The sequence below is a fragment of the Lissotriton vulgaris genome, chromosome 7, assembly GCF_964263255.1.
Source record: "Lissotriton vulgaris chromosome 7, aLisVul1.2, whole genome shotgun sequence".
NCBI classification, from domain to species: domain Eukaryota; kingdom Metazoa; phylum Chordata; class Amphibia; order Caudata; family Salamandridae; genus Lissotriton; species Lissotriton vulgaris.
The window spans coordinates 676,911,332-676,938,440 of NC_141695.1; the positions used below are offsets into that span (position 1 = coordinate 676,911,332).

Consider the following 27,109-nt stretch of genomic DNA (forward strand, 5'->3'; position numbering starts at 1 on the left):
TTAAATCTAACGGTTAATATACAACTCTTCCTTTTAATCCTCTTTGTAAATCTGAAGGAGGCAATTTACCTGTTTTAGGCTCCATACGAACAATAGCCTGAAACGGATGCACACATTGAATGAGAATAGACTCATAGGTATTTAAATCTATCAGTCTTGGAGGAATAGCAACCAACTCTAAATTAATATGGACAGCTCTAGCGGCCATTTTATTCTCATCTAACTTGTTATAACAATATTTACAAATACGCTGATCAGAACCCAAATCAAAACAATTTTCTACCAACAATTAAGTTGCAAATTCCTTCCACATATCATTATTTCCTCTTTCACTTTTTAAATACACATCAACACTCCTAGTCTGATTTTTATAGTGAGTTCGCCGACAACAAATACAAGAAAAATTTGGCCTATCACCTGAAATCACCTTAAACTTTGCAATTTGATCATCAAATCTTTTTGTAATAGTATGTTCCACAATCTCTTCGACATTTTCTTCTATTAATGTATCAGTTTCTGCACTCTCTTGTTGAGGACCAAAGTAACAAAACTCAATTTCATCACAAATCTTCTTCACATCTGATACTGATCCATGCAAAAGAGCATTGTTCAACTCATTTAACTCTAGTGCTGGACTTTTTGCATAATACAATCTTCTGACTAACTTCTGCATTTGAGTATGATGTACTGCTAGGATCCTGAAATGGTGAAAAACATTTTGAGATACTTTTCTAGAAAGACAAGCCAGAGAATGACCTTGTAAAGCAGTATTTTTTCTCACTCTGCAAGGATCTAGTCCTTGCAACATCTTAATCTTTTGTTTAACACTTTTTTTAGTATATGCTTGTAAGAAATTACGTAAAAGATCAATAGATTCTTGAGTCGTACGCTACAAATACCTCTGCAATCCCAAGTGGGGCTTTAGGACATCTGCCTAGAACTTCATCAGCTATTACTTCTTCTGCATTTCTGGGAACCATTTTCTCTTTCTCAATTGGACAACCATTTCTAACCTCATAAGCTCAACCACTGGTGTCAACTGCATGCAACAAATCATGGGTCTGAAAATAACTCTCCTCATTAAAGAAAGGCTTTGAACTTGAACTGTGTTTCCATTCCCCAAAAAAACAATCACAAAAATGAGTTCTATTAATTCCTCTTCCTCTTACTGTTGGCCTTCATTAAATGGATTGGTTTATTTAGTGATTGAATTCTGTTTAAAACTAAAATAAATAATTTCCTCTTTACTTCGAAAGTCTTTTTAACAATTTTTGTGTATTTCTTTATACTGGTTTACTCTTCTTTTTTAACCATACGTTGCATCCTTTGACTGTACATTGGCTTTTTTCCTTTCCTATTATTTTGACTAATTTTTCTGGTTGAAGCATTGTCAGTGGTTTCAACATTCAGAACATTCTTTCTGGGCCCAGTAAAATTTGTCATAAATTTCTTAGTGGTCGTACCAGAAGATTTTGTCTTTTTAGCCACATTATGTTGGTCATCCAATACTTGTTGTTGAGTTTTCTTCAAGTAACTGTCCTTTAGCTCTCTTTTCTCTTTTTTGATTTTTCAGGCATAATAACTTTATTTTAATGATGATAAACAATATATGTAAAAAATAAACATAAATAAAATGTATATTAATAACTTAAATTATACTTTTCTATTACTATACAAACACATTCTATCTAGATACTGACTGATTAATTGTAGACCTTAAATACAAGTGTGAAGGTGGTTACACCACTACATGCATAGTGCCCTAAAGCCTGGCTCACTGCATGAGTACATGCATACTGACTGAATGATTACAGAACTATAAGAAGAGGCACTGGATGAATTCATAAGTAGTTGAGTTTTACTTTAGTGAATGGATTAGTACATGGTACTAAAAGAGTCACTTTAGGATTGCAAGAGCAGTCACAGGATGTTTGCTGGAGTGTATGGATACTGACTGGAAAATTGTAGGCCTGAAACACAAGTGTGAAGGGGGTTAGACCACTATATGCATACTGCATAGGAGTTTGAAGCACTCCATACCCTAAAGCCTGGCTCGCTGCATGAGTACATGCATACTGATGGAATTATTATAGTACTATAAGGAGAGACACTGGATGAATTCATAATTGGTGGAGTCTTACTTTAGTGAATAGATTAGTACCTGGTACTGAAAGAGTCACCATGGAATTGCAAGAGCAGTCACAGGGTGTTTGCTGGAGTGTATGGATACTGACTGGGGAATTGTAAGCCTGAAACATAAGTGTGAAGGCAGTTGGATCACTACATGCATAGTGCATAGGAGTTTGAAGCACTCCATGCCCTAAAGCCTGGCTCACTGCATGAGTACATGCATACTGACTGAATGATTACAGAACTATAGGAATAGATACTGGGTGAATTCATAATTGGTTGAGTTTTACTTTAGTGAATTGATTAGTACATGGTAATGAAAGAGTAACTATGGCATTGCAAGAGCAGTCACAGGATGTTTGCTGGAGTGTATGGATACTGACTCAATCAATCAATAAATCAATCATTTGTTAAGCGCACTACATACTAAGCATGGGCGAATTTTGTGAATTCGCAATCTGCGAATTTGCGGATTTGTGAATTCGCAATCCGCAAAATTCGCGAATTCATGCGAATTTGTGGATTTTTTATTTTTGCGTGTTCGCGGGTGTTTGCGGGGAGCTTTACGTGTTTGCGCGTGTTTGCGAGGCGCTTTGCGTTTTCGCTGTTTTTTTTTTTTGCCTGGTTAATCACTGCCACCCTTTCGTTTTTTATGCCCATCTGCCCACTGTACCACTCGTTTCTGTGCCCTTCTGCCCTCTGCCCCACTCATTTTTGTCCTCTTCTGCCCTCTGTCCCACTTTTGTGCCCTTCTGCCCTCAGCCCCACTTAGACTGACGCCGGCAAGCTGCCAGCGCCATTCTAAAATAGCTACAAATAGCTTCAACAGAAAGCACTAATAGATGAAGTAAAGCAGGTGCTCGAGTTGAAGGTCAAATTAAGTTACACAATCATTAATCACCCCAAGTTTGGGGTGATTAATGATTGTGTAACTGAATTTGAGCAGCACCTGCTTTACCTTATCTATCAGAGCTTCGTGTTCAAGCTGACTTTTGTTACTATCTTAGAATGGCTCTGGCAGCTTGCTGGCGCCATTCTAAAAGAGTTACAAAAGTTAGTTTGAACTTTTGACCCAATCCGTTCCGCTCGCGGATTTTGCGGGAAATTCGCGAATCTCGCGGATTGCGAATTTACCGAAAATCCGCAAAATCCACGAGTGGAACGGATTTTCCGCCCATGCTTACTACATACCCACGAAGGTCTCAAGGCGCTGGGGGAGGGGGCCGCGACTGATCAAACAGCCAGGTCTTGAGTATCGTCCTGAAGGGTAGCAGGTCTTGGGTCTTTCATAGGCTCAGTGGGCGGGTGTTCCATGTCTTGGCGGCGAAGTGGGAGAAGGATCTCCCTCCAGTGGTTGTTCTTTGGATTTGCAGGATGAGTGAGAGGTCGGCAGAGTGTAGCTGGCCGTTGGGGATGTAGAAGGAGAGCTGTCTGTTGAGGTAGGCTTGGCCAGTCTTGTGGAGTGCCTTGTGTGCGTGGGTTAGAAGCTTGAAGGATATCCTCTTGTTGACGTGGAGCCAGTGCAGGTTTCTCAGGTGGGGGGTGATGTGGCCGTGGCATTGTATGTCGAGGATCAGTCGTGCCGAGGTGTTTTGGATGCGTTGTAGTCATTTGATGAGCTTAATCGGGGCTCCCGCGTAGAGGGCGTTTTCGTAGTCAAGTTTGCTGCTGACGAGGCCCTGGGTGACTGTCTTTCTTGTATCTGTCGGGATCCATCTGTAGATCTTGCGGAGCATGCCGAGGGTGTTGAAGCAGGAGGATGAGACGCCGTTGACTTGCTTGGTCATTAAGACCGTTGAGTTGAAGATGATTCCCAGGTTGCGATCGTGGTCAGTGGGTGTCGGGGCTGCCCCCAGTGCCGTCGGCAAACAGGAGTCTTCCCAGGCTGAAGGGTTGGAGCCGAGGATGAGGACCCCCGTCTTGTCATGGTTCATCTTCAGACAGCTGGTCTTTATCCAGTCGGCGACGGCCTTCATTCCTTCGTGGAGGTTGGCTTTGGCTGTGATGGGGTCCTTGGTGAGGGAGAGGATCAACTGAGTGTCGTCAGCGTAGGAGATTAAGTTGAGGTTGTGCTGTCGGGCTACGTGTGCGAGCGGGGCCATGTAAATGTTGAACAGCGCCGGGCTGAGGGAGGATCCCTGGGGTACGCCGCAGATGATCTCGGAGGCTTTGGAATGGAATGGGGGGAGGCAGATGCTCTGGGTTCTGCCGGAGAGGAATGAGGTGGTCCAATCCAGAGCCTTGTCTCGGATCCCTGCGGCGTGGAGGCGTGCGCATAGTGCGCAGTGGCAGACGGTGTCAAAGGCGGCAGAGAGGTCTAGGAGGATGAGTGCTGCGGTCTTGCCATTGTCCAGCAGGGTCCTGATGTCGTCGGTGGCGGTGATGAGGGTAGTCTCGGTGCTGTGGTTACTGCGGAACCCTGACTGGGAAGGGTCCAGGACTGGGGAATTGTAGGCCTGAAACACAATGGTGAAGGTGGTTAGACCACTACATGCATACTGCATAGGAGTTTGAAGCACTCCGTGCCTTAAAGCCTTGCTCACTGCATGAGTACATGCATACTGACTGAATAATTACAGTACTATAAGGAGAGACACTGGATGAATTCATATTTGGTTGGTTGAGTTTTACTTTAGTGAATGGATTAGTACATGGTACTGTAAGAGTCACTATGGCATTGCAAGAGCAGTCACAGGGTGTTTGCTGGAGTGTATGGACACTGACTGGGGAATTGTAGGCCTGAAACACAAGTGTGAAGGTGGTTAGACCACTACATGCATACTGCATAGGAGTTTGAAACACTCCATGCCCTAAAGCCTGGCTCACTGCATGTGTACATGCATACTGACTGAATGATTACAGCACTATAAGGAGAGACACTGGGTGAATTCAAAATTGGTGGAGTTTTACTTTAGTGAATAGATTAGGAAATGGTATTGAAAGAGTCACCGTGGGATTGCAAGAGCAGTCACAGGGTGTTTTCTGGAGTGTATGGATACTGACTTGGGAATTGTAGGCCTGGAACACAAGTGTGAAGGTGGTTAGACTACTACATACAAAGTCCATAGGAGTTTCAAGCACTCTGTGCCCTAAAGCCAGGCTCACTGCATGAGTACATGCATACTGACTGAATGATTACAGCACTATAAGGAGAGACACTGGGTGAATTCATAATTGGTTGAGTTTTACTTTAGTGAATGGATTAGTACATGTTACTGAAAGAGTCACTTCAGAATTGCAAGACAAGTCACAGGGTGTTTACTGGAGTGTATGGATACTGACTGGGGAAGTATAGGCCTGAAACACAAATGTGAAGGTGGTTAGACCACTACATGATACTGCATAAGAGTTTGAAGCACTTTGTGCCCGAAAGCCTGGCTCACTGCATGAGTACATGCATACTGACTGAATGATTACAGAACTATAAGGAGAGACACTGGATGAATTCATAATTGGTTGAGTTTTACTTTAGTAAATGGATTAGTACATGGTACTGAAAGAGTGAGCAGTCACAGGGTGCTTGCTGGAGTGTATGGATACTGCCTGGGGAATTGTAGGCCTGAAACACTAGTATGAAGATTATTGACCACTACATGCATAGTGCATAGGAGTTTGAAGCACTTTGTGCCCGAAAGCCTGGCTCACTGCATGCATACATGCATACTGACTGAATGATTACAGTACTATAAGGAGAGACACTGGGTGAATTCATAATTGGTTGAGTTTTACTTTAGTAAATGGATTAGTACATGGTACTGAAAGAGTCACAATGGGATTGCAAGAGCAGTCACAGGGTGCTTGCTGGAGTGTATGGATACTGCCTGGGGAATTGTAGGCCTGAAACACAAGTATGAAGGTTATTAGACCACTACATGCATAGTGCATAGGAGTTTGAAGCACTCGGTGCACTAAAGCCTGGCTATTCCAAATAGACTGTTGCGGATTTCCTATGGAAAATAGGTCCTAACAGGTCCTAACTATAACTACCTACTGGCGACAGCCAGTAGGTAGTCATAGTTAGGACCTAGTTACCATACGAAAATCGCAACATTCTATTTCCAATAACTTTGGCGCCTATTGACGAATCTTTGCGAAAATTTTCAAAACTTGTGGCCCTCTCTGGTCTGTTCTTATCTTGAAAGTTTCAAGGTGATTCGTCAAGGGGGGCCTAGAAAAAAGGGGGGGGTCCAAAACATGTTTTCCCCTATGCAATTTCCCATCAGAAACTTTAGACATGGCCACAGCCCGAACTGCTGAACGGAATTTCACCAAATTTGGCAAAAAGGTAGCCCTTGGTTCAGAAAGAGCCTTTTTTTGTTAAATGGTGTAAATCTGATCAGTAGTTGCTGAGAAAATCATAATTAAAAAAATGTATATTTCTAGAGGTGCGCAGGATACGCGCACCCTCCTGATCACAAGCTGCATGCTAATTGGCTGTCAACACTCCAAACCAGGAAGTGTTGGCAGCCATCCTAGTATTATTGGACATGTCAGCCGCATTCGATACGGTGAGCCATTCCGTGCTGGTTGGGAGATTGGAAAGCATAGGGATTAAAGGGCGGGCCTTGCAAAGGCTTCGGTCTTACCTGTCAGGAAGACAACAGGCTGTGTCTTTATTATTATTATTATTATTATTATTATTATTATTATTATTATTATATTTCTTATATAGCGCCAGAATCGACCCCCAAAGGGGTATCTCCGCGCTTGCCTTGGGAACCCGTCCTGGTTTTTCCCTGTGAGATAGCCCCTACAGGGCATCCCTAAGGTGAAGGCCAGGCATCCCGCCGTGGGGGGGCCGTTGTGGAGATTAACCCCTTGTATGCTGATGACGATACCAAGCCGTCATGCACTACAGTGCTCGTGTGCTGATGACGGCCTGGTATCGTCATGGCCCGCCCCTGTTCTTTTGTTTACCGCACAGCAGCGGAAACGGGCCAGCAGCGAAGGGGTTAAGCAAGCTTAATGCCCAGAGTTGTGAACCCATGATTAGGTCAGGCAGCGAAGCGAGAATTATCGAGTCCGTGGACATTTGAGCTCAACACCCTGCCGCGTCGGGAATCGAACCCTGGTCCCGGGTCTGACCTCTGCTTCAGGGTCTGCCTGCTCTAACCAGTGAGCCACACTTCTCCAAACTCCTTTCAGCCTAATTGGGGAAATACAGAGGTGGTGTACTGTCTTGCCACCAGAGTGTCTCGTCACCTGCCTATAGAGTTTAAACTTACCTCGGAGGCTGAACCTTTGACTCCAGCTAAAGTGGTGCGCAATCTGGGAGTTATGGTTAATGAGAATCTCCAAATGGATATGCAAGCCAACAAAACTGCCAGTGTGTGCCTTTCATTGCTGCGAGTATTGCGTAAGATCCTCCCCCTACTCCCAGAAGACTCTTGACCACTTCTAGTGAGAAGTGTAATACTGAGTAGGTTGGATTATTGTAATTCTCTACCTGGGAGCACCACAATATATTGTGCAGGGGCTGAAGAGAATACAGGCAATGGCAGCAAAGCTGGCGCTAAACAGACAAAGAAGGTCTTCCACGACATTGGCGCTAAGAGATCTTCACTGGCTGCCCATCAAGGAGAGAATTTGCTTTAAATTACTCTGTATTGTCTATAGGGCAGCACATGGACAGGGTCCTATTCCTTTGCAAGAAATGTTTACTTGGTATAACCCACGGAGGCAGCTCTGTTCATCCAATACCAATCTGATCACAACTACCAGGTTTAAGAGGTCCCGGAAGGGGAGTAGAGCCTTTGGAGTACTTGCCTCACATACCTGGAATGCGCTGCCTCTGACTCTTAGCGGTACAAAAGGGGGTGGTGATGGACGGAGCATCTGAATCAATCAAACACTCACACCCAGTCAAAAGATCTGGGTTTAATCCTTCACCCTTCTTTAGTCCACTCTGCCTCCCCAGTTCAGACATGGCTATATGCAAATCAGTCTAACCCTGTTAGGCAGGAAAGTTCACTGGTAGGGTTTAAGAAGAGTCTGAAAACCTGGCTCTTTCCAAGGTACGCTTCTTAGGGCCAGATGTAGGTCGGTCGGTAACGGCCGAAAATCGGTATTTTTGGCCGTTACCGACCGGTATACATGATTGGAAATGTAGGGGCACAATTTTACAGAATCGGTAACTTTACCGAATCGGTAAAGTTACCGATTCTGTAAAATACCGAATCGGTATTTTTACCGATTCGGTAAATCTCAGATGTAGGTGGGACTCTTCTGAGTCCCAAAGGCCCTACAAAATCGGTATTTTACCACACAATCCTACCTTTCTGCATCTTTTCCTGTTGAACTGCACCTGCGTTGGAGGACTGACACAGCGCTTTGTGTTGTTGTTGCTGAAGCGCATTTGCAAGCGCTACTTTCCGCCGGACCCGCTCCGCGGGTCCCGCTTCACCGGAGAAGCTCCCTGCTGTAACTGTCATCTCAGGACCAAGGGCTCGAGGCAAGTAGGGCTGCGAGCGGGCAGACTGCTGGACTCCAACTCCCAAGAGTCCCAGCAGCTGCCTCACCGATCCCACCTGGTGACGCTCTCCCTCAAGGCCACGCCCCCTCCTTTCCAGCAAAAGGCGCCGGATCTCCACCTACAGCGGATACCTTTCTGCATCTTTTCCTGTTGAACTGCACCTGCGTTGGAGGACTGACACAGCGCTTTGTGTTGTTGTTGCTGAAGCGCATTTGCAAGCGCTACTTTCCGCCGGAGAAGCTCCCTGCTGTAACTGTCATCTCAGGACCAAGGGCTCGAGGCAAGTAGGGCTGCGAGCGGGCAGACTGCTGGACTCCAACTCCCAAGAGTCCCAGCAGCTGCCTCACCGATCCCACCTGGTGACGCTCTCCCTCAAGGCCACGCCCCCTCCTTTCCAGCAAAAGGCGCCGGATCTCCACCTACAGCGGATACCTTTCTGCATCTTTTCCTGTTGAACTGCACCTGCGTTGGAGGACTGACACAGCGCTTTGTGTTGTTGTTGCTGAAGCGCATTTGCAAGCGCTACTTTCCGCCGGACCCGCTCCGCGGGTCCCGCTTCACCGGAGAAGCTCCCTGCTGTAACTGTCATCTCAGGTCCAAGGGCTCGAGGCAAGTAGGGCTGCGAGCGGGCAGACTGCTGGACTCCAACTCCCAAGAGTCCCAGCAGCTGCCTCACCGATCCCACCTGGTGACGCTCTCCCTCAAGGCCACGCCCCCTCCTTTCCAGCAAAAGGCGCCGGATCTCCACCTACAGTGGATACCTTTCTGCATCTTTTCCTGTTGAACTGCACCTGCGTTGGAGGACTGACACAGCGCTTTGTGTTGTTGTTGCTGAAGCGCATTTGCAAGCGCTACTTTCCGCCGGACCCGCTCCGCGGGTCCCGCTTCACCGGAGAAGCTCCCTGCTGTAACTGTCATCTCAGGACCAAGGGCTCGAGGCAAGTAGGGCTGCGAGCGGGCAGACTGCTGGACTCCAACTCCCAAGAGTCCCAGCAGCTGCCTCACCGATCCCACCTGGTGACGCTCTCCCTCAAGGCCACGCCCCCTCCTTTCCAGCAAAAGGCGCCGGATCTCCACCTACAGCGGATACCTTTCTGCATCTTTTCCTGTTGAACTGCACCTGCGTTGGAGGACTGACACAGCGCTTTGTGTTGTTGTTGCTGAAGCGCATTTGCAAGCGCTACTTTCCGCCGGACCCGCTCCGCGGGTCCCGCTTCACCGGAGAAGCTCCCTGCTGTAACTGTCATCTCAGGTCCAAGGGCTCGAGGCAAGTAGGGCTGCGAGCGGGCAGACTGCTGGACTCCAACTCCCAAGAGTCCCAGCAGCTGCCTCACCGATCCCACCTGGTGACGCTCTCCCTCAAGGCCACGCCCCCTCCTTTCCAGCAAAAGGCGCCGGATCTCCACCTACAGCGGATACCTTTCTGCATCTTTTCCTGTTGAACTGCACCTGCGTTGGAGGACTGACACAGCGCTTTGTGTTGTTGTTGCTGAAGCGCATTTGCAAGCGCTACTTTCCGCCGGACCCGCTCCGCGGGTCCCGCTTCACCGGAGAAGCTCCCTGCTGTAACTGTCATCTCAGGACCAAGGGCTCGAGGCAAGTAGGGCTGCGAGCGGGCAGACTGCTGGACTCCAACTCCCAAGAGTCCCAGCAGCTGCCTCACCGATCCCACCTGGTGACGCTCTCCCTCAAGGCCACGCCCCCTCCTTTCCAGCAAAAGGCGCCGGATCTCCACCTACAGCGGATACCTTTCTGCACCTTTTCCTGTTGAACTGCACCTGCGTTGGAGGACTGACACAGCGCTTTGTGTTGTTGTTGCTGAAGCGCATTTGCAAGCGCTACTTTCCGCCGGACCCGCTCCGCGGGTCCCGCTTCACCGGAGAAGCTCCCTGCTGTAACTGTCATCTCAGGTCCAAGGGCTCGAGGCAAGTAGGGCTGCGAGCGGGCAGACTGCTGGACTCCAACTCCCAAGAGTCCCAGCAGCTGCCTCACCGATCCCACCTGGTGACGCTCTCCCTCAAGGCCACGCCCCCTCCTTTCCAGCAAAAGGCGCCGGATCTCCACCTACAGCGGATACCTTTCTGCATCTTTTCCTGTTGAACTGCACCTGCGTTGGAGGACTGACACAGCGCTTTGTGTTGTTGTTGCTGAAGCGCATTTGCAAGCGCTACTTTCCGCCGGACCCGCTCCGCGGGTCCCGCTTCACCGGAGAAGCTCCCTGCTGTAACTGTCATCTCAGGACCAAGGGCTCGAGGCAAGTAGGGCTGCGAGCGGGCAGACTGCTGGACTCCAACTCCCAAGAGTCCCAGCAGCTGCCTCACCGATCCCACCTGGTGACGCTCTCCCTCAAGGCCACGCCCCCTCCTAAGGTCAGTCAATAAACAGAGCTTCTGTACTCCGCTGCGCGGGAGCGCGCGGGTAGCGCCCGGGAGAAGCCCGGGACAAGGGCGGGCCCTCTGAGGCCCTCAGAGGCACGAGTAGGCCAGGCTAGGCCCACTCCCTTAGCCCCGGTACGTCATACCTTATTCCTAACGCCTTTAGCACACGCTCCTTCACAGCGCATCCACGATAGTTCCCCAGCTAAGATGACAAAGAAACTAAGATCCGGTAAAATAATAGTAGGAAGATCCAGCTCCAAAACTAAATCTAATCCCCTTCGAAATAAACACAGCCAATCGACCAACATGAAAAGTACCTGCCAGCTATTCAACTTTTGGGAAAAGGGTAAAAATAAAGCCTTAGGGTTAGATAATAAAGTAACGGACCCAAAAGATCCTGGAGTTATCCATTTAGACTCCGCCGTAAATGATGCCCCAGAAAATCCGGAAATTAAAAGAGCAAAGGAAGATTCTAGTCCAGCTAGGACGCTACAATCCCCCCCCAAGAGTGAGTTCTCTCTCCCTTTGTTTTCTACTTTGAAAAATAATATTGACCTAGCACCAGAGGTAATCATAAAAACAAAAAAAGACATAGAGCAAGATAATATGAACTTCATGCCAATTCCTGTCGATGAAGCTACCCAGCCTGCAAACAGTTCTCCAATCAAAACGTCCTTTCACAACGGTTTGTCTCCAGTGATTCTAGATGAAGCCCTTTGTCAACGGTATTTAGAATCTGATCCCACAATAGTTGAGTTACCCCGGAACACCCCATTAATGTTAAACCATGCCGGCCTACAACTTTACAGCAGTACTCCATCCAAAACCTCACACTCTCACTTCTCCTCTAGCCCTAATCTAAATTTGACCGGAATAAATTCCTTCCAATGTAAGGGGCCCGGTAAACCGCTTTCTGACTCCCTCCACATCTTAGAACATTTATTGGCCTCTATTTTACATCTATTAGAAAAATTTGTGGGGGGATCTGATTGTGTGCTGGATACAGTGACCCAAATTTTAAAAGTTCTGCTGAGGTCCCAAAAAGAGAGGGAAGCGGACGGGAAGGAGCCCTCCCTCCCCCCCACGGTCCAAGATCAAATGGGTATAAATGAGCAACCCCCAGTAGCTACAACTACCTTAAAAATTGTACAAGAGAAAACTGGTGCTTCCCAACCATTACCCAACTTAAATGGCTCAGTAAATCACGATTTTGTAATAAAACCTCATGGGGAAACCCCACTAAATACTGGAAATAACCTATTCCCAATTTTTAAGAAACAGAAGGGGGACGGGGAAATAGAGGAGGAAGCTATTCAGGGGGAAACTGATAATAGAGGGAAAATTGTGCCATTAAAAAAGAACGGAAAGCACAAGAGGAAACTGTTAAGACGGATAGATAAAAATAGACGGAGGAAAATTTTATTCAGGAAACACTTAAGCTCCCCCCTACTGGAAGCGTCACCTCTAACACAGATGGCAGTGGGAAATAACAAAAACCCTGTCAACATGCCATCCAAAGAAAATACTCCCTTAACATCCAAGGCTAAATCACCCTTCTTACCTACTCATACATCTCCTTTGTCAGCAATTACTAACATATTTACCTTTGGCCAACAAAGTAATAATATTAGGGATATAAAAGTGGCACACAAATCGACCTCCCCAGGTCAGGTTTTAAAGCCGCCTACCCAAGCAACCATGCTACTTAATCCCTTCGCACCGGCCTATCAGGGTGTAACAGCTCAGGGTGTTCCTCCCCAAGGCTCTACGTACCAAGAAGCAGATAACCCAACCCCATTAGGGCAAGAGCATAATCACCCCGCACAAAAAATGCCCTCTTTCAATCCTTTTGTAATTGCTCCCATGGAAGCTCCTGCAAAGGTCTCCATGGGCAAAGAACACATAGAAAATAACATAGATACTGTATGGGTAGATTTCTTTCCCCTTTTGGAACCTGACTGCATACTGAATAGATCCCTCTTGTTGAAATACTTCCAAGAATCTGCCAATTTGAAACTTATTCAATCAGCCGACCTAGATTTAGTTCTGCAACGAAAGTCTGAAGTGGGGACGGTCACAAGGGTGAAGTTTCACTCTAAATTGGTAGCTAACCTCATCCTCCAACGGGCTGAAGACCTCCAGAGCAGGGGAATAGATGTAATTCCTGTACTACTGTCATCCAGTCGGAATATCGCCGTTAAAACGGTAATCCAACGGAATCCCTCCTCTTCCCTGCTGCTAGCCGCAGCAGGCAATATAAATAACTTGGGTGAAATCAAAGAATTAAAAATAAGTAAGTCCAGTGATTCTCGAGTGGTATCATATGCTCAACCCTCTTTTTTTATCTCATACTACCCTCAGAGAGGAAAAGGACCACTGGAATTGGCTGCCCAAAGTATTAGCCGACAAATCCTCGGGAAAATCATTATCTAATCAGTTCCTTTAGCACGGACTTATCTATAATATCGTGGAATTCAGCAGGCTTAAAAAATAATACGGAGAAAATACATTTTCTCCTATCCCTGGAGGCAAATATTATATGCCTCCAGGAGACATGGTGCAATGAAAGTATCCAAATAGGGAAGGACTATTTTGCTCTGGAAGGCAGTGCCACTGCGAATAAAAAAGGCCATGCCAGCGGGGGCATAGCCTGCCTATTATCCAACCGTATAAACTGGGACTACAACCACTTCCTGGACCCGAGTAAACTTTTCCAGGTAGTTACCTTGTTTGGGTCAGGCAATTTCTTAGCTGGAACCCGCCTGGCCTTGATAAATGCCTATATCCCTCCCGAAACGGGTTTTAATATAATTTTAAATAGAATTTTCCTCCATATACAGAGCATTAAGGAGAAAGATCCTGGAATGGTTATTATCTTAACTGGGGACTTGAATTGTAAAATATCCAACTTTAGTTTAAATCTATTTTCTGACAAAATAAGAGAAGAAACGCTCCATATTCCTCGGGCAATATTCCCTGAAAATATATTAACAAATAAACGGGGTAAACTATTACTAAATGAGTTGGCTGAAATCGATGGGATAATCGCAAATGGGCGTCTCCCCTCGGACTCTCCAGCAAACTTTACCCATAAATCGTATCAAGGGGAATCGATTCTTGATTATGTTATAATAGGGTCTCATTCATTTGAGTTATTAAAGGACATCGCTGTAATCGATACCATTTTCAGCGATCATAAAATTATTTCTATCTCAATGAATGTACATCCCCCTAAATGTGATCAATGGTCCTTGAATAGTAGCCAAATAAATTTTGGTAACAGTTCGGGAAGGTGTTATTGGAATGCAAGGGCTCACCGTTACCTGGAGGATATGCTAGACATAGCAATTTCCGAACTCCCCTCTTGGTATGGTCGCGAAAATGAGCTTTTTTCCTTATTTTTGAATTTAATAATAACAGGGGCTCAAAAACAGAACAAGAAAAAATCCACCAAAATAATCCATTGTCCTCTGAAATTACTCAATGTAGACTTGAATAAACTTATAAGGGCCCAATACTTAAATAGAACTGAGGATAAATCCCGACAAATAACAACACTAAAAAGGAGAAGGAGGCGACTCTTATATGCTCTCCGAAAAGAAAAAGAGGATACCATCTGGGTAAAAATAAGGGAAGCTGCAATTAATGGAGAATTGAGACAATTCTGGTCCCTTATAGGTGAAGGGTGCGGAACGAGAACTATTCCGCTGCCTATCCCTATCGAGGAACACATATGGAGGGATTTTGTCTCAAACCTCTATGCCAGTAACCACTCAGTTTCTCCCCAAGTTCGGTTTTTAGACATTAGCCCACCGACAGAGTCTTTTTCAGAAAAAGACATAGAACTTGCCATTGGGGAAATGAGACGCTCAGGGGCAATGGGCCCCGATGAAGTCCCAATTAATGTGTTAAAGCAGAATAGGGTCAAATGGAGCAAGCTTTTATGCCCTATCTTTAATTCCTGCATATTAAGCGGAAAGGTCCTACCTTCCTGGAAGGGAAGTATCCTGGTCCCATTGTACAAAAAGGTGATCGTCTCCTCCCCCAGAATTATCGCCAGATTGCTTTGCTGGACGCAATCGGCAAAGTTTTTACTAGATGCCTGCTCAAAAGGATAAATGCTTGGGTTGAATCTGCAAATATCCTTCCACTTGAACAGACAGGCTTTAGAAAAAACCATGGGACCCTGGATAATTTAACAGCCCTCCAGGTAATAGTTGATAAGTATATAAGAGCGAGGAAGGGGAGAGTCTATGTGGCCTTCATAGATTTCTCCACGGCCTTTGATAAGGTCGACCGTCAGGTATTGTGGAGAAAGCTACACATTTTAGGAATGCCACATAGCCTCTTACGCTTGGTCCAGGATCTGCATGATGACACATGGTGCAAGGTCCTGTTGGGAGGAGAAAGAGGTCTTTCTCAACTCATTCCATCTGCAAATGGCCTCAAACAGGGCTGCCTACTAGCTCCCCTCCTATTTTCCCTTTATGTCAGTGACCTTCCCCTTACTTTATCAACATGTGCAGGAATTGCCCCACGTCTAGGCGAAAGACACATCCCCTGCTTAATGTATGCAGACGACATTTTAATATTAGACCTCTCCCCTAAGGGCCTTAATAACCGTCTGCATGCACTATACACCTTCTCTGAAGAGCACTTTTTGAAAATAAATATTTCTAAAAGTAAGATAATGTGCCTGGAGGGACGAAACAAACTAAAACTGGACCACATTAGTTGGGAATTGGGAGGTCAGAAATAGAAAGAGTAAAATCGTATGTCTTTCTAGGTATGGTAGTCACTAGTAACATAAGTAACAAATCACACATTGAAAGCAGTTCCCGAAAAGCAAAGTCACAGGGTAAAGGCCTAAGAACACTATACAAATCAACAGGTCAGAGACACTTCGTTCATCTGTTGGAGGCCTTTCGGGCAAAAGTTCCCCCGACTCTGCTTTACGGGGTAGAATTAATTGACCTAGCAGAATGGGGCTTTTTAGACACAGTGGAGGGCTCCTTACTGAGAAATTTAATCTCGGTTAATAATAGTTGTAGCTCTGCAACCCTGCGTCTTGAACTTGGCCTTAGGAGTAGCTGGGCTCAGGGACTTGCAGGAGTGATTCGTTGGGTTATTAGTCTGATCAAAGGAAAGCCATCTACTCTCAGATCTCTAATTACAAAAGAGTTGATGGGCCCCCTAAACGCTTACTCGATCCTAATAAAGAACTATAGGAAAGCAATCACTCTTTTAGAGTTGGAGGAAGCACCCATCTTAGAACTTTCCATGACTCAATTGAAATTACAACTAAAACAAGCTACATGGAAGCTAAGTTACGAGAGGGATCGGAATTTAATAACACAAAAAAAGGGGTTACACAAGTTGACGATTCCTATTTGATCAGACAGATACAACCCTACCTGTCATGGAACATCCCGCACGGCTTACGCCGTTTTTGGCTGCTTCTCAGGCAGGACTTGCTCCCCCTGAATAAGTTATTGGCCAAATGGCACGGAATATCCAACGTATGTAATTTCTGTAACCTAGCAATTCAAGACTCCAAACATGCCCTGCTAGTTTGTCCAGCATTATTGACCTACCGGCGCCTTTGGATAAAACCGGCTTGTATTCAGTTTGGTATTTCTTCTGCAACAGCTCTGTTGGATGCCATTCTTAGCCCCCCAAATGGAATTTTTTGCAACAAATTTTTTAATTTCTTTAAATGTTTCTTAGAACTTTATTAGTAGGATGGTAAATTGCTTTTGTATAATTACTGTCTGTATGAGTTGTTTTAATACGGTTAAAATTTCATCCTGTGTTTTGTAATTGTATAATATGTGGATCTCCTCGGAGTTCCAAATCATATTTAATAAAATAATTGAATTGAATTGAATTGGTAAAATACCGATTTCAGGTGTGCATGCACATGTGTGCATGCACACCTAGCCATGTGACAGACAGACATGCCCTTAGGGCATGTCTGTGTGCCACATGATGCACATGCCTATTTGTGGGGTGCCAGAGGGTGTCAAAGTGACACCCCCTGCACCCTTGCAAAATTCGGTATTTACCGAATCTGTAAATACAGAATCGGTATTTCCCATTGATCCCTATGGGCTTTGAAGCCCATAGGAATCAATGGGAAATACCGATTCTGTATTTACAGAATCGGTAAATACCGAATGTTACAGAATCGGTATTTCCACATCTGGAAATACCTACATGTCAACCACATTGATTTACCGATTTTCAATTACCGAATCGGTAAAATTCGGTAATTAAAAATCGGTAAATCAATATTACCTACATCGGGCCCTTAGCTCCTCTGCTATTGACAACTGACTCTGCTATTGATGCTATCTTTGATCCAAGCGCCAGGATACCCGTAGGGTCGCAGTTTTGTGCTGTACAAGTATCTATTCCATTCCATCTTGTGCCTCGGTAGAACCAAGGGACAGTGATGTCATTTGAGATGGCATCAGTGACGTCATGAGTGATGTCACTGACCATGTCATTAGTAATGTAATATGTGACGTCATCAGCAGTGCATTGAGGGCGCGCGAGTTATGGTTTTGTATGAGTGAAATGTCCAACTAACTATAACGCCCCTGAAACCTATGGTTTTTTCAGTGAATATATATATATATATATATATATATATATATATATATATATATATATATATATATATATATAGATATAGATATAGATATAGATATATATATAGATAGATAGATACATAGATAGATAGATAGATAGATAGATAGATAGATAGATAGATAGATAGATAGATAGATAGATAGATAGATAGATAGATAGATAGATATAGATATTTATAGATATTTTTTTTCTTTTTGGTCTTTTGTTTATTCTGTTTGGATTTGCATAGAATAGTGCCAAATTCGAAACTGGTACCAATAAATTGTTTGTGTCTTTACAGATGTATTGCATTCCTAAATCCATGTCATGGGAAGTGGCTTCAATTTTCTAATGAGATCCAGAACTTTAAAAGTGGTAAGACATTGCCTGCGTACCTGTTTATTTAGGAAATGGCTTACTGTCACTGTCATCTGTTTTCTCTCCCATCCTAGGATTAGGTATACTGTATTACTTTAGGTCTGATGCAAAGAAGATTCAGGATGGAATCTTACTTGCAATGATTTCAGACTCATGGGTGGAATCTTGGGCAATGCTAGTTGGTTTGGGGACTCGCCAGTGACTCTCTCCACACCAACTGTCACAACCCTAGAAAACTATTGTGCACATTAAGGGTACAGTATAAGCTTTCTGTTGGTTGCGTGTTTAACATCGTATTTCCTTTTAATTGTTACAATTGTCTTTTTAACATTTGTATACTGTACTAATCTTTTGAATATTTTATATGCGATTAATGTCCACATAGAACTGTACTTGCTTTTATGTGTTTCATGGGTTTTTAATCCAAAATAAACAGTTAAATTGTAATTGGACTCTGTCAAAATCTATAGTGAAGGCAAAGAAAGAGAAGGAGACTAGAGCTAACAAGCTTAGGCGGTGTGTAGTGTGATCACTTATCCAAAGGGTATTCTTTAAAATGAGTATGTTTAAAAAAGGAACTTGCAATAAACAGTAAAAACGGGTACAGAAATATCATATTGTAGGACTGTGTCTTGCCTCATGGGTTGTGGAAGACCAAATATGGTTCTTTCACATCTGAATAGAGACGTATAAAAAAACATAAAAACCAAGTGGGTAACCAGATCAAGGATAATGCAAATGGAAAGTGGAATTTCAATCTTTCTGTACCCATGATTATTTAATTTACTTGTAAGAAAGGTCGAATGGAGTAGCTCTTTGTGTCTCTCCCGTCTTGAATGCATTGACGAGACGACAGAGCTGGAGTATATATACAGACTAGCCCGCTTCGACTAGTCACAGGTGTGTCCCCCCCCCCACGTAGGTATCCCTAATTGGAGCACCAGAGGATACGAAAGAAAACTCAATGTGAGCATATGATCAAGAAGGAAACCGATAGTACACCGTGTATCTCCTAAGAGAGCGTGGAAAGATGGCTGGATATGAGCCCATAATACAAAAAAATCGATGGCCGAGAGGGCATTTTCATGGAAGAAAAACTTTCATAACTGAAATAGCATATTCTGGAAATTCTTCAAAAAGAAAAATTCTGTAGTGGGAATTTCAGAGAGCCATCGATCTGATTTTAAGTACTGAGCAGCTGTTTTTCATAGATGAGAAAGTGAAATAGAGATTATGAAAAAAATTGTCTTTGTCTTGCCTCAATGTGAGCTCGTAATCTTAAAACGACACCGATAGTGCGGCGTGTATCTTCAAAGAAGAAAGATTTCTAAATCAAAAAAATGTGAGTTGCAGTAATTTTTAGTTATTTTTATTATATAAAAAAGAAAATTCCTTATTTTTTAAATTTTAAACATTGAACTCTGAACATGAATTTTGAACAGTGGTCGGACTGATGTCCAGTTCTAGACCGTTGTTATTTTCATAGGCGAGAAATAGATAAAGATGTTGAAAATGTGTCTTTGCTCAAAAAAGAACACTAACTGCTGCTAAATTATGGATTTGCGAGGGATGGAGAGACTAGGTTTTCTTCTTTATTGATATAGATGCATGTGATATATAAAGATGAATAAAGGGAAAACATAGCAATAATAGAGGGCACATTGGAGGCTCATTGGGCATCCTAGGAGATACATTGTATGCTATTAGTTAATAACTGATAGCCATTATCATCAAGTTCCCTGTCAAAGGTTCATAGTAGGTAGGTCCATCTTTGTTCCTTCTGGAAAAGAGTGTGCTCTGCATCTTTTTTGTCATCCAGTGTCTCCAGGACTGTCCATTTGAGTTCCTCCTCCGTGTGGTTGACTGACAGATAGTGGATACACATCTTTGTTACGATTTTCTGGCATCTGAAGAAGACTCTTCATCAGTAAACCTGTTGGGTGCATTCTAGGTTACATTTGATGTTTGTAAGAAATCATCCAGAATCAATTCTAGCATATGAAGAAGATGGAAACGATTTAAATCAGAAATCGGGATAAACAAAAACACAAAACATTCATATTGGCAACCTTTCCATTCAACTGAATTTTCTCAGGCAAGGGATGGTGCAAATATTTCTCTCATCAGTTGAAGCTGCTGATACTCGTCTGTTTTTCCTATCCCGGCTCATTGTTACCTCTGGGTCTGTCTCACCTTGTACAATAAGTGATAGGTATATAATCTGAGTAAACCTGCCACATATAGACTATATGAAGGTGCATTGAAGGCAATATTGTCCCCATCACTGGACCAGTGCCTATGTTGTACCTATCAGGATTCATATGGACCCCTCAATAGTCACTGAAGCTAGACTTTCAGTCAGATTTCAATGCATGCACTGCAATCAAATAGTGCTGCTTTAGTAGTTAGAGGCAGGGAGAACAGTGCCCATCACCACTGTTTAACCCAGGTTTTCTCTTGAGATGGGACTTTTTCAATGTGTTGCCTCAGTGCCCTTTTACAAAGACGCCTCTGCCAACTAATGAACTTATTGCTATTGTTCGCTCTTAACAGTTACCTCTAACTAAAAGAACACTTGGAATTGGCTTGTCTGGCCTTTCAGAGCACTTTGTACTGACAAATTGACTGATGCTCTCTTCCTTCATAGCCTAGAAGATCAGGGAACAAGTCATTATCTACATGCTTTATCAACCATCTTTGCAAAATCCAAGTAATCATTTGCCAACACTCTCCCCCAATTCTATAACACCACATCCAGTACATCCACGGTATTTACGTTGATGAAATGTATATTGCAACTTGTTCCTCTCAGATGGCCTTTGCTTTTTAGTTTCGGGAAATGATTTATTCATGAAGTCTCAGGCACATTACATGTTGTCATTGAGGTGCTCCCCACACCCTTTAACAAGGCCATTTGTTGCAGCCTGGCACTGTCTTGCTGCCTATGGTGCTAGTGCCATAAGGTGGTTGCCTCTATTTTCCTTAATGGTTCATCCGTCTAGTGGCCATTTGCTAGCCATTGCTCCATTGTTTTTTATTAATAGGTTTTGTCTTCTGTTAATGCTTAACATATTTAACTTATTGTTTTTTCCATTTAACTATTTAAACATTCAGATGAGAATCAGGACTTTAAACAGCCTCTTGTTCTCAAGATATAAGTTACAAGCATAACAAATGAAATGATGAGGGCAATATTGAACAGCTATCAGAGGTGCAGTATGTAGAAACATCACTTATATACAAACATATGTAACATATAAATACACAGTAAGATAATACAGCTCCCTAAATACTCCCTTGTTGTGATCCATTTATAGTAAGATAACACGGAACAATGCTTTACATTACAAATATGTCAAAGATTGGTTTCCTAAAATGTAAACAGAGAGCTAGAAAATCTTCCCAAATTAGATTAAATAGGTGCAATTGACCTCTTAGTTGGAGCAAAACATGGTATATTTGTACTAGGTTTGCCATCTCAAGGGTTCCAGTATCAGTAGGTAGCTTTCGTGTGGAGTTCAATATTTTCTAAATAAGCTTTTACTCTACTAGAAGACTTTACTGTAGCCATCGATGTTAGCTCTTTCCCAGTAACTTTAATTTTATTGAGTCTGGAAAAGAATTTCTATAGATATGGCAGAGTTATAGCAAATTTTAAGATCAGATTTATTCAAATAATATTTAGTTTCAACTCTCTCAAATTAACAGGAAGTCGACAAACGCTGGAATACAATCTGCTTGAGGGCTTTGACAAGCATTTCCCAGAATCTAGCAATCTGTTTTTTTTCCCCATTTTGCTTAGAGTCCAGTAAACTCCCCGAAGACTCCATTATGGCTGAGATACCCGCCACCCCCTCTCAACACAATCCCCAAGGATGGGAAACCGGAAACAGTTCTGAAGTTTTTGGAGACGGGAGGGAGTGACCCTCCCGGGCCGTATTTATTAAAATATGAAACAAAATTAAAACATTAAAATAAACAGTTTCATATTATGTACAATTTCATTACCACATTGCGATGTTTGGCTAACCTTAACATATCCTCTAGTACAAAGGTTCTCCTAGCCGAACTAACATCCTACCAAACATTTACTTAACTTTTGAAATTGTACATCCTAACGTTTAAGGGCCAACGGCAAGGTCGTAACCGGTGTCAAGATCCCTAACCCAGACATATCCCCCTCACTTGTGAGGGGCGGCACGGAGGCTTACCTCAGTGCAACTACCAATTTCCCTTGACTTGACGGGGGCCCCAATAAAACTCGACGCCACTTAAAGGTCGTACGAGGACTCGTGTGAGGTATCTAGAAGGTAGCGTAGACCCCCCCCCAAACCCCACACAACTTACCACATCTGCCGTCGCAGATGTACTGGCCCCGGGAAATTCCCCAGGAGGGGGCTGTAACCCCTCCTACCCATGAAGGGGCCTTGACCGCCTTCCCTTTCCTTTCGGCGACCCATCCTTAGAAGGGACCGCCTCCCCGTTGAGGGGCCAATGGCCACCTCCCCCGAGCGCCCCCATCCGTAATGGGTGACGCCCACTCATAGGGATCTTCCAATTAGTGCTCACCGATCATGACCTTACCGCCCGACCAAAATAAATACGACAATGATAACTAAATAACTAAAGATTAAATATAACAGACAGTAGCAACAACAACTTTATTCAAAGCATGCCTACTGATGAACACTAAAGCAGAATTACTTTATTTGCAAAACATAACACAAAACGATCATTCTTTATTGCATACTCAAAATCTTCACGATAATACCGCAACCTGTAAACGAAAATAAGAATTATAAATCAAACTTTATTTAAAACCACTCGCTGTCTTCAGGGGCTGGTGGGTAAGCATGAGCGGAAAATCCGTTACGCTCGCGGATTTTGCGGATTTTCGGGAAATCCGCAATCCGCGAGATTTGCGAATTTCCCGCAAAATCCGCAAATCCGCGAGCAGCGGATTTTGCTCGCGCTGCTCGCACTGTTCGCGTGAGTTCGCGCCCCGCGAATAAGTGCAAAATTGCAGAAATACGATTTTAGCAAAACTGAAAGTAACTACTTACCAGGTTCAAAAGTTCAGGCACATCATTAGTAGCCATTTCCTGTAGTGCTTCCTGAGGGGCCCCTCCAGAGTTCAGTTGCCAGTTGAAACTATTATGTGACCCTGCTCTGAACCTCAGAATAGTTACACATATGCCACAAAGGTCCTGAATTACAGCTAAGGGAGACAAGCAGGAGCCAGGCTGGAAGTTAAAATCCATTAATCAGCCCCTAATTCATTATTGTCAGTTGGGGCAGGGCAGGTGTTGTAACTAATTTTGCAACAATGAAAGCACTTAGCAAGTGCAAAAGATCACTAATCAGGGCGCACTAAGGAAGCAGGTGCCAGCTAAAAAAATATTCTGTGACACATTAATCAGCCCCAAATTAATTCAGGTCACTTGAGGCAGGGAAGGTGTGCTTTGCTTTGCCGAAAATAATGTACACTGGACAACCAGAGGGTGTGGTGATGAAACAGAGGGTGGCATGGGTGGGCCAGAGGTTGGCATGAGTAGTCAGAGAGTGGCAGTGGTGACAGAGAGTGGCAGTGATGAAGAAGAGTGTCCCAAACAGGCTGGACACGTAGAAACAACAAGTTCGCCAAACTTGCGACCCGACAGGTAAGTTCGCAAATTGCGAAATTGTAAAAACCCTCGCGAACTGGCAGAAACACGGGCGAACACAAAAAAAAAAAAAATCCGCAAATTCGCGGGAATTCGCGGATTTTGCGGATTGCGAATCCGCAAATCCGCAAAATTCGCGGATTGCCAATCTGCAAAATCCGCTCATGCTTACTGGTGGGTGGGTCAAAAATGGCTCTTCGTTCCGTCTCGAGCTCACGTGCAGCGAGGAGGTGCAGCTTCAGAGCACAGGAACAAGAGGATGCTTTCCGGTCTTGTTCCTCCTTTTATCCGTCTTCAGGGCGGGCGTAAACCCGCCCCTGCCTGCCCCAAGGGCGTGGCCAGCCGCGTCAGTGTCTAGGCCAACCCACTCTAGGGCGGGAAAAGGCGCGCCCCGGCTACGCCGCTTCGGGCATACCAGCCGAGACTCGCCTCCCGCCCAAGATGGCTTCCCGGGGGGATCGTGGTACTCTGCCATACGTTCGGGGGGACCGATTGGTCGCCCCTTGCCATATGGCTGAGATACCCGCCACCCCCTCTCAACACAATCCCCAAGGATGGGAAACCGGAAACAGTTCTGAAGTTTTTGGAGACGGGAGGGAGTGACCCTCCCGGGCCGTATTTATTAAAATATGAAACAAAATTAAAACATTAAAATAAACAGTTTCATATTATGTACAATTTCATTACCACATTGCGATGTTTGGCTAACCTTAACATATCCTCTAGTACAAAGGTTCTCCTAGCCGAACTAACATCCTACCAAACATTTACTTAACTTTTGAAATTGTACATCCTAACGTTTAAGGGCCAACGGCAAGGTCGTAACCGGTGTCAAGATCCCTAACCCAGACATATCCCCCTCACTTGTGAGGGGCGGCACGGAGGCTTACCTCAGTGCAACTACCAATTTCCCTTGACTTGACGGGGGCCCCAATAAAACTCGACGCCACTTAAAGGTCGTACGAGGACTCGTGTGAGGTATCTAGAAGGTAGCGTAGACCCCCCCCAAACCCCACACAACTTACCACATCTGCCGTCGCAGACGTACTGGCCCCGGGAAATTCCCCAGGAGGGGGCTGTAACCCCTCCTACCCATGAAGGGGCCTTGACCGCCTTCCCTTTCCTTTCGGCGACCCATCCTTAGAAGGGACCGCCTCCCCGTTGAGGGGCCAATGGCCACCTCCCCCGAGCGCCCCCATCCGTAATGGGTGACGCCCACTCATAGGGATCTTCCAATTAGTGCTCACCGATCATGACCTTACCGCCACAGGTCCGGATAGTTGACCGGCTATCCGGACCCCCCACCACACTCCTACCTAAAGGTCATGTTTAACGTCTTCAGCCAAGCTATGAAGTCTCCTATGAGTAACTCATTCCCAATCCGAGACAAATGAACACCATCCCCCAAGTACATACTGTCATCATTAATGCATCCATGCGCGATAGAATGCAGTGCATTGGCACGGAACAACCTACTTACTTTGTTATTAATTTTTCTCACAGAGTGATTTAAAGCAGACACCGAAAAAGCCCCCCGCCACACTTTCCGTGGGATCATATGGGACCATGCAATCGTGCACCCTGGAACTCTCCTCGCTAACCAACTTACAGTGGAAAGCATCGCTTCCAGGAGAAGTCGTCTACCAGTGGTGACCAAATCATTGCCCCCAAGATGTACTATGACTACAGACGGCGGTGACCTCGTCCGCCCTAGCAAACCCTCGAAAAATGATTGGAACTGGTCAATACAGAGACCGCCCTTTCCGTAGAAGGACACCCTGTACCCGTATTCCCCAGCCACGTGCACCATGTCACCTGCCTTGAATACGTCCGCGGCACGCCTCACGTATGAGTGGCCCACGACCCACACCTCCTTTTTAACAGCCGGTGATGTCTGACCGCTGGCCCGGTGTTGGGTCGACTGCATAGTCCGCCCCGCCTCGTAGGCTTGCGTAACTGAAAACCAAACAAAAACAAGAAGCGTGAGTACATCATTACGGCTTCACAACATGTGCAAACGCACATACCTTTTATAACAATTGGAGGACCAACGCCCCACACGTTTAACTTGTTCCACATTCAGACCCCTGGCTGTAGCCTCTGTAGCAGCCCCTATCCGAAAGGAATGGGTCCCAAATTCACCCGGGTTCAAGCCCGCAGCTGTAATCGACATCGCAAGCACCCGCTGAAACTGAAACCTTGTCAGTGGGGTGGCGTCAGCGTGTCTCAACAAGGTCCCCCCCCATGATGCCACCCTTTGTGTTAAATAATCCTCTAAACACTTCACTGGGCACATGGACGACCCGGGAATCCTGCGTATAATTATGCATTCACCCATCCCACTCTGTCGGTTTTGGACCTCACAAACGAGACAGTCATCGTCTCCCCTCTGATCTGAACGTGCTCTGCGCACAGTCCTCCCGTCACATCCTGCTTGTTCCTTGCCACTAATTCGCTTACCCGCATAGCCCCATGAAATGCCAGCGTAAAAGCGGCTCGGAATAACACTGTCTCAAACTGAGACGAACATGTTGTAGGGAGTCTGGATAATAACTGGGCCAACCTATCCAAACCTATTGGGCGCCTCTCATCTACTCTGCGACCCTCAAGGCGTTGCCACCCACGTAGCGCTTTTTGCACAACGAAAGACGCTGTCGGGTCCTGGATCCCATGAGCCCTAGCAACAAAGGAAATGGCAGCCCGATGCCTCTGGGCCGTGGCCACCGTTTTCCCTGCCATATGTAATGACATCAGAAAGTTCACAACCCCTTCCTCCTGGCCCCAAAGCTCCTCTCTAGCAGTCCCCAAAAAGGCTAAATAGGACCGGAACGCCCCTTCATATGCCTTCCTCGTCCTGGGTGCTAAACTCTCTCCCACGAGGTTACGAAGTTCGGGGCACCGAGAGACCAAAGCGCTTCGGGAAAGGGTGCCGGCTCCGGGTCCGCTGTGGGCAGAAAACCCCAGAAGGCCTGCATACGAAAACGAGAAAGGGCATCAGCCGCCTGGTTCATGACCCCAGGGACATGTCTTGCTTTGAACAACACATTCAGTTGCATACACAGTAATACGATTTCCTTGAGCAGCCTCAAAACCCATTTGCATCGTGCTGCCTGACTATTGATACACTCAACCACGGTCATATTGTCAGACCAAAATACCACAGAGTGATCTCTGAACCCTTCGGGCCACGTTCTCAGGGCCACGAAAATGGGGAAAAGTTCCAGGAAAGCAATGTTACTTGTCAGTCCACTGTTATGCCACCATGCCGGCCATTTTTGTGCAGACCATCGAGCACCGAAAATGGCACCAAAACCTACACTCCCTGCCGAATCTGTCCACAGCCCCAGCTCCTCAGAGGACACGGCTGGTTTATTCCAGACGACTCGACCATTGAAATCCGCCAGAAATGCCAACCAAATGCGCATGTCCTGGCGGACCTCGGCCGAGAGCCTCGT

General features: G+C 45.2%; 1 long non-coding RNA gene across 3 annotated transcripts in view; it reads left to right on the forward strand.

Annotated features, from left to right (window-relative positions):
- The window catches only part of LOC147702231 (uncharacterized), a 282,095-nt gene that overhangs the window by 140,837 nt on the left and 114,149 nt on the right, over positions 1-27,109 (forward strand). For all 3 annotated transcript variants that reach the window (XR_015297512.1, XR_015297511.1, XR_015297510.1), the window contains exon 2: positions 17,915-17,988. This is a non-coding gene — a long non-coding RNA (uncharacterized LOC147702231). The remainder of the gene's footprint in view (positions 1-17,914; positions 17,989-27,109) is intronic.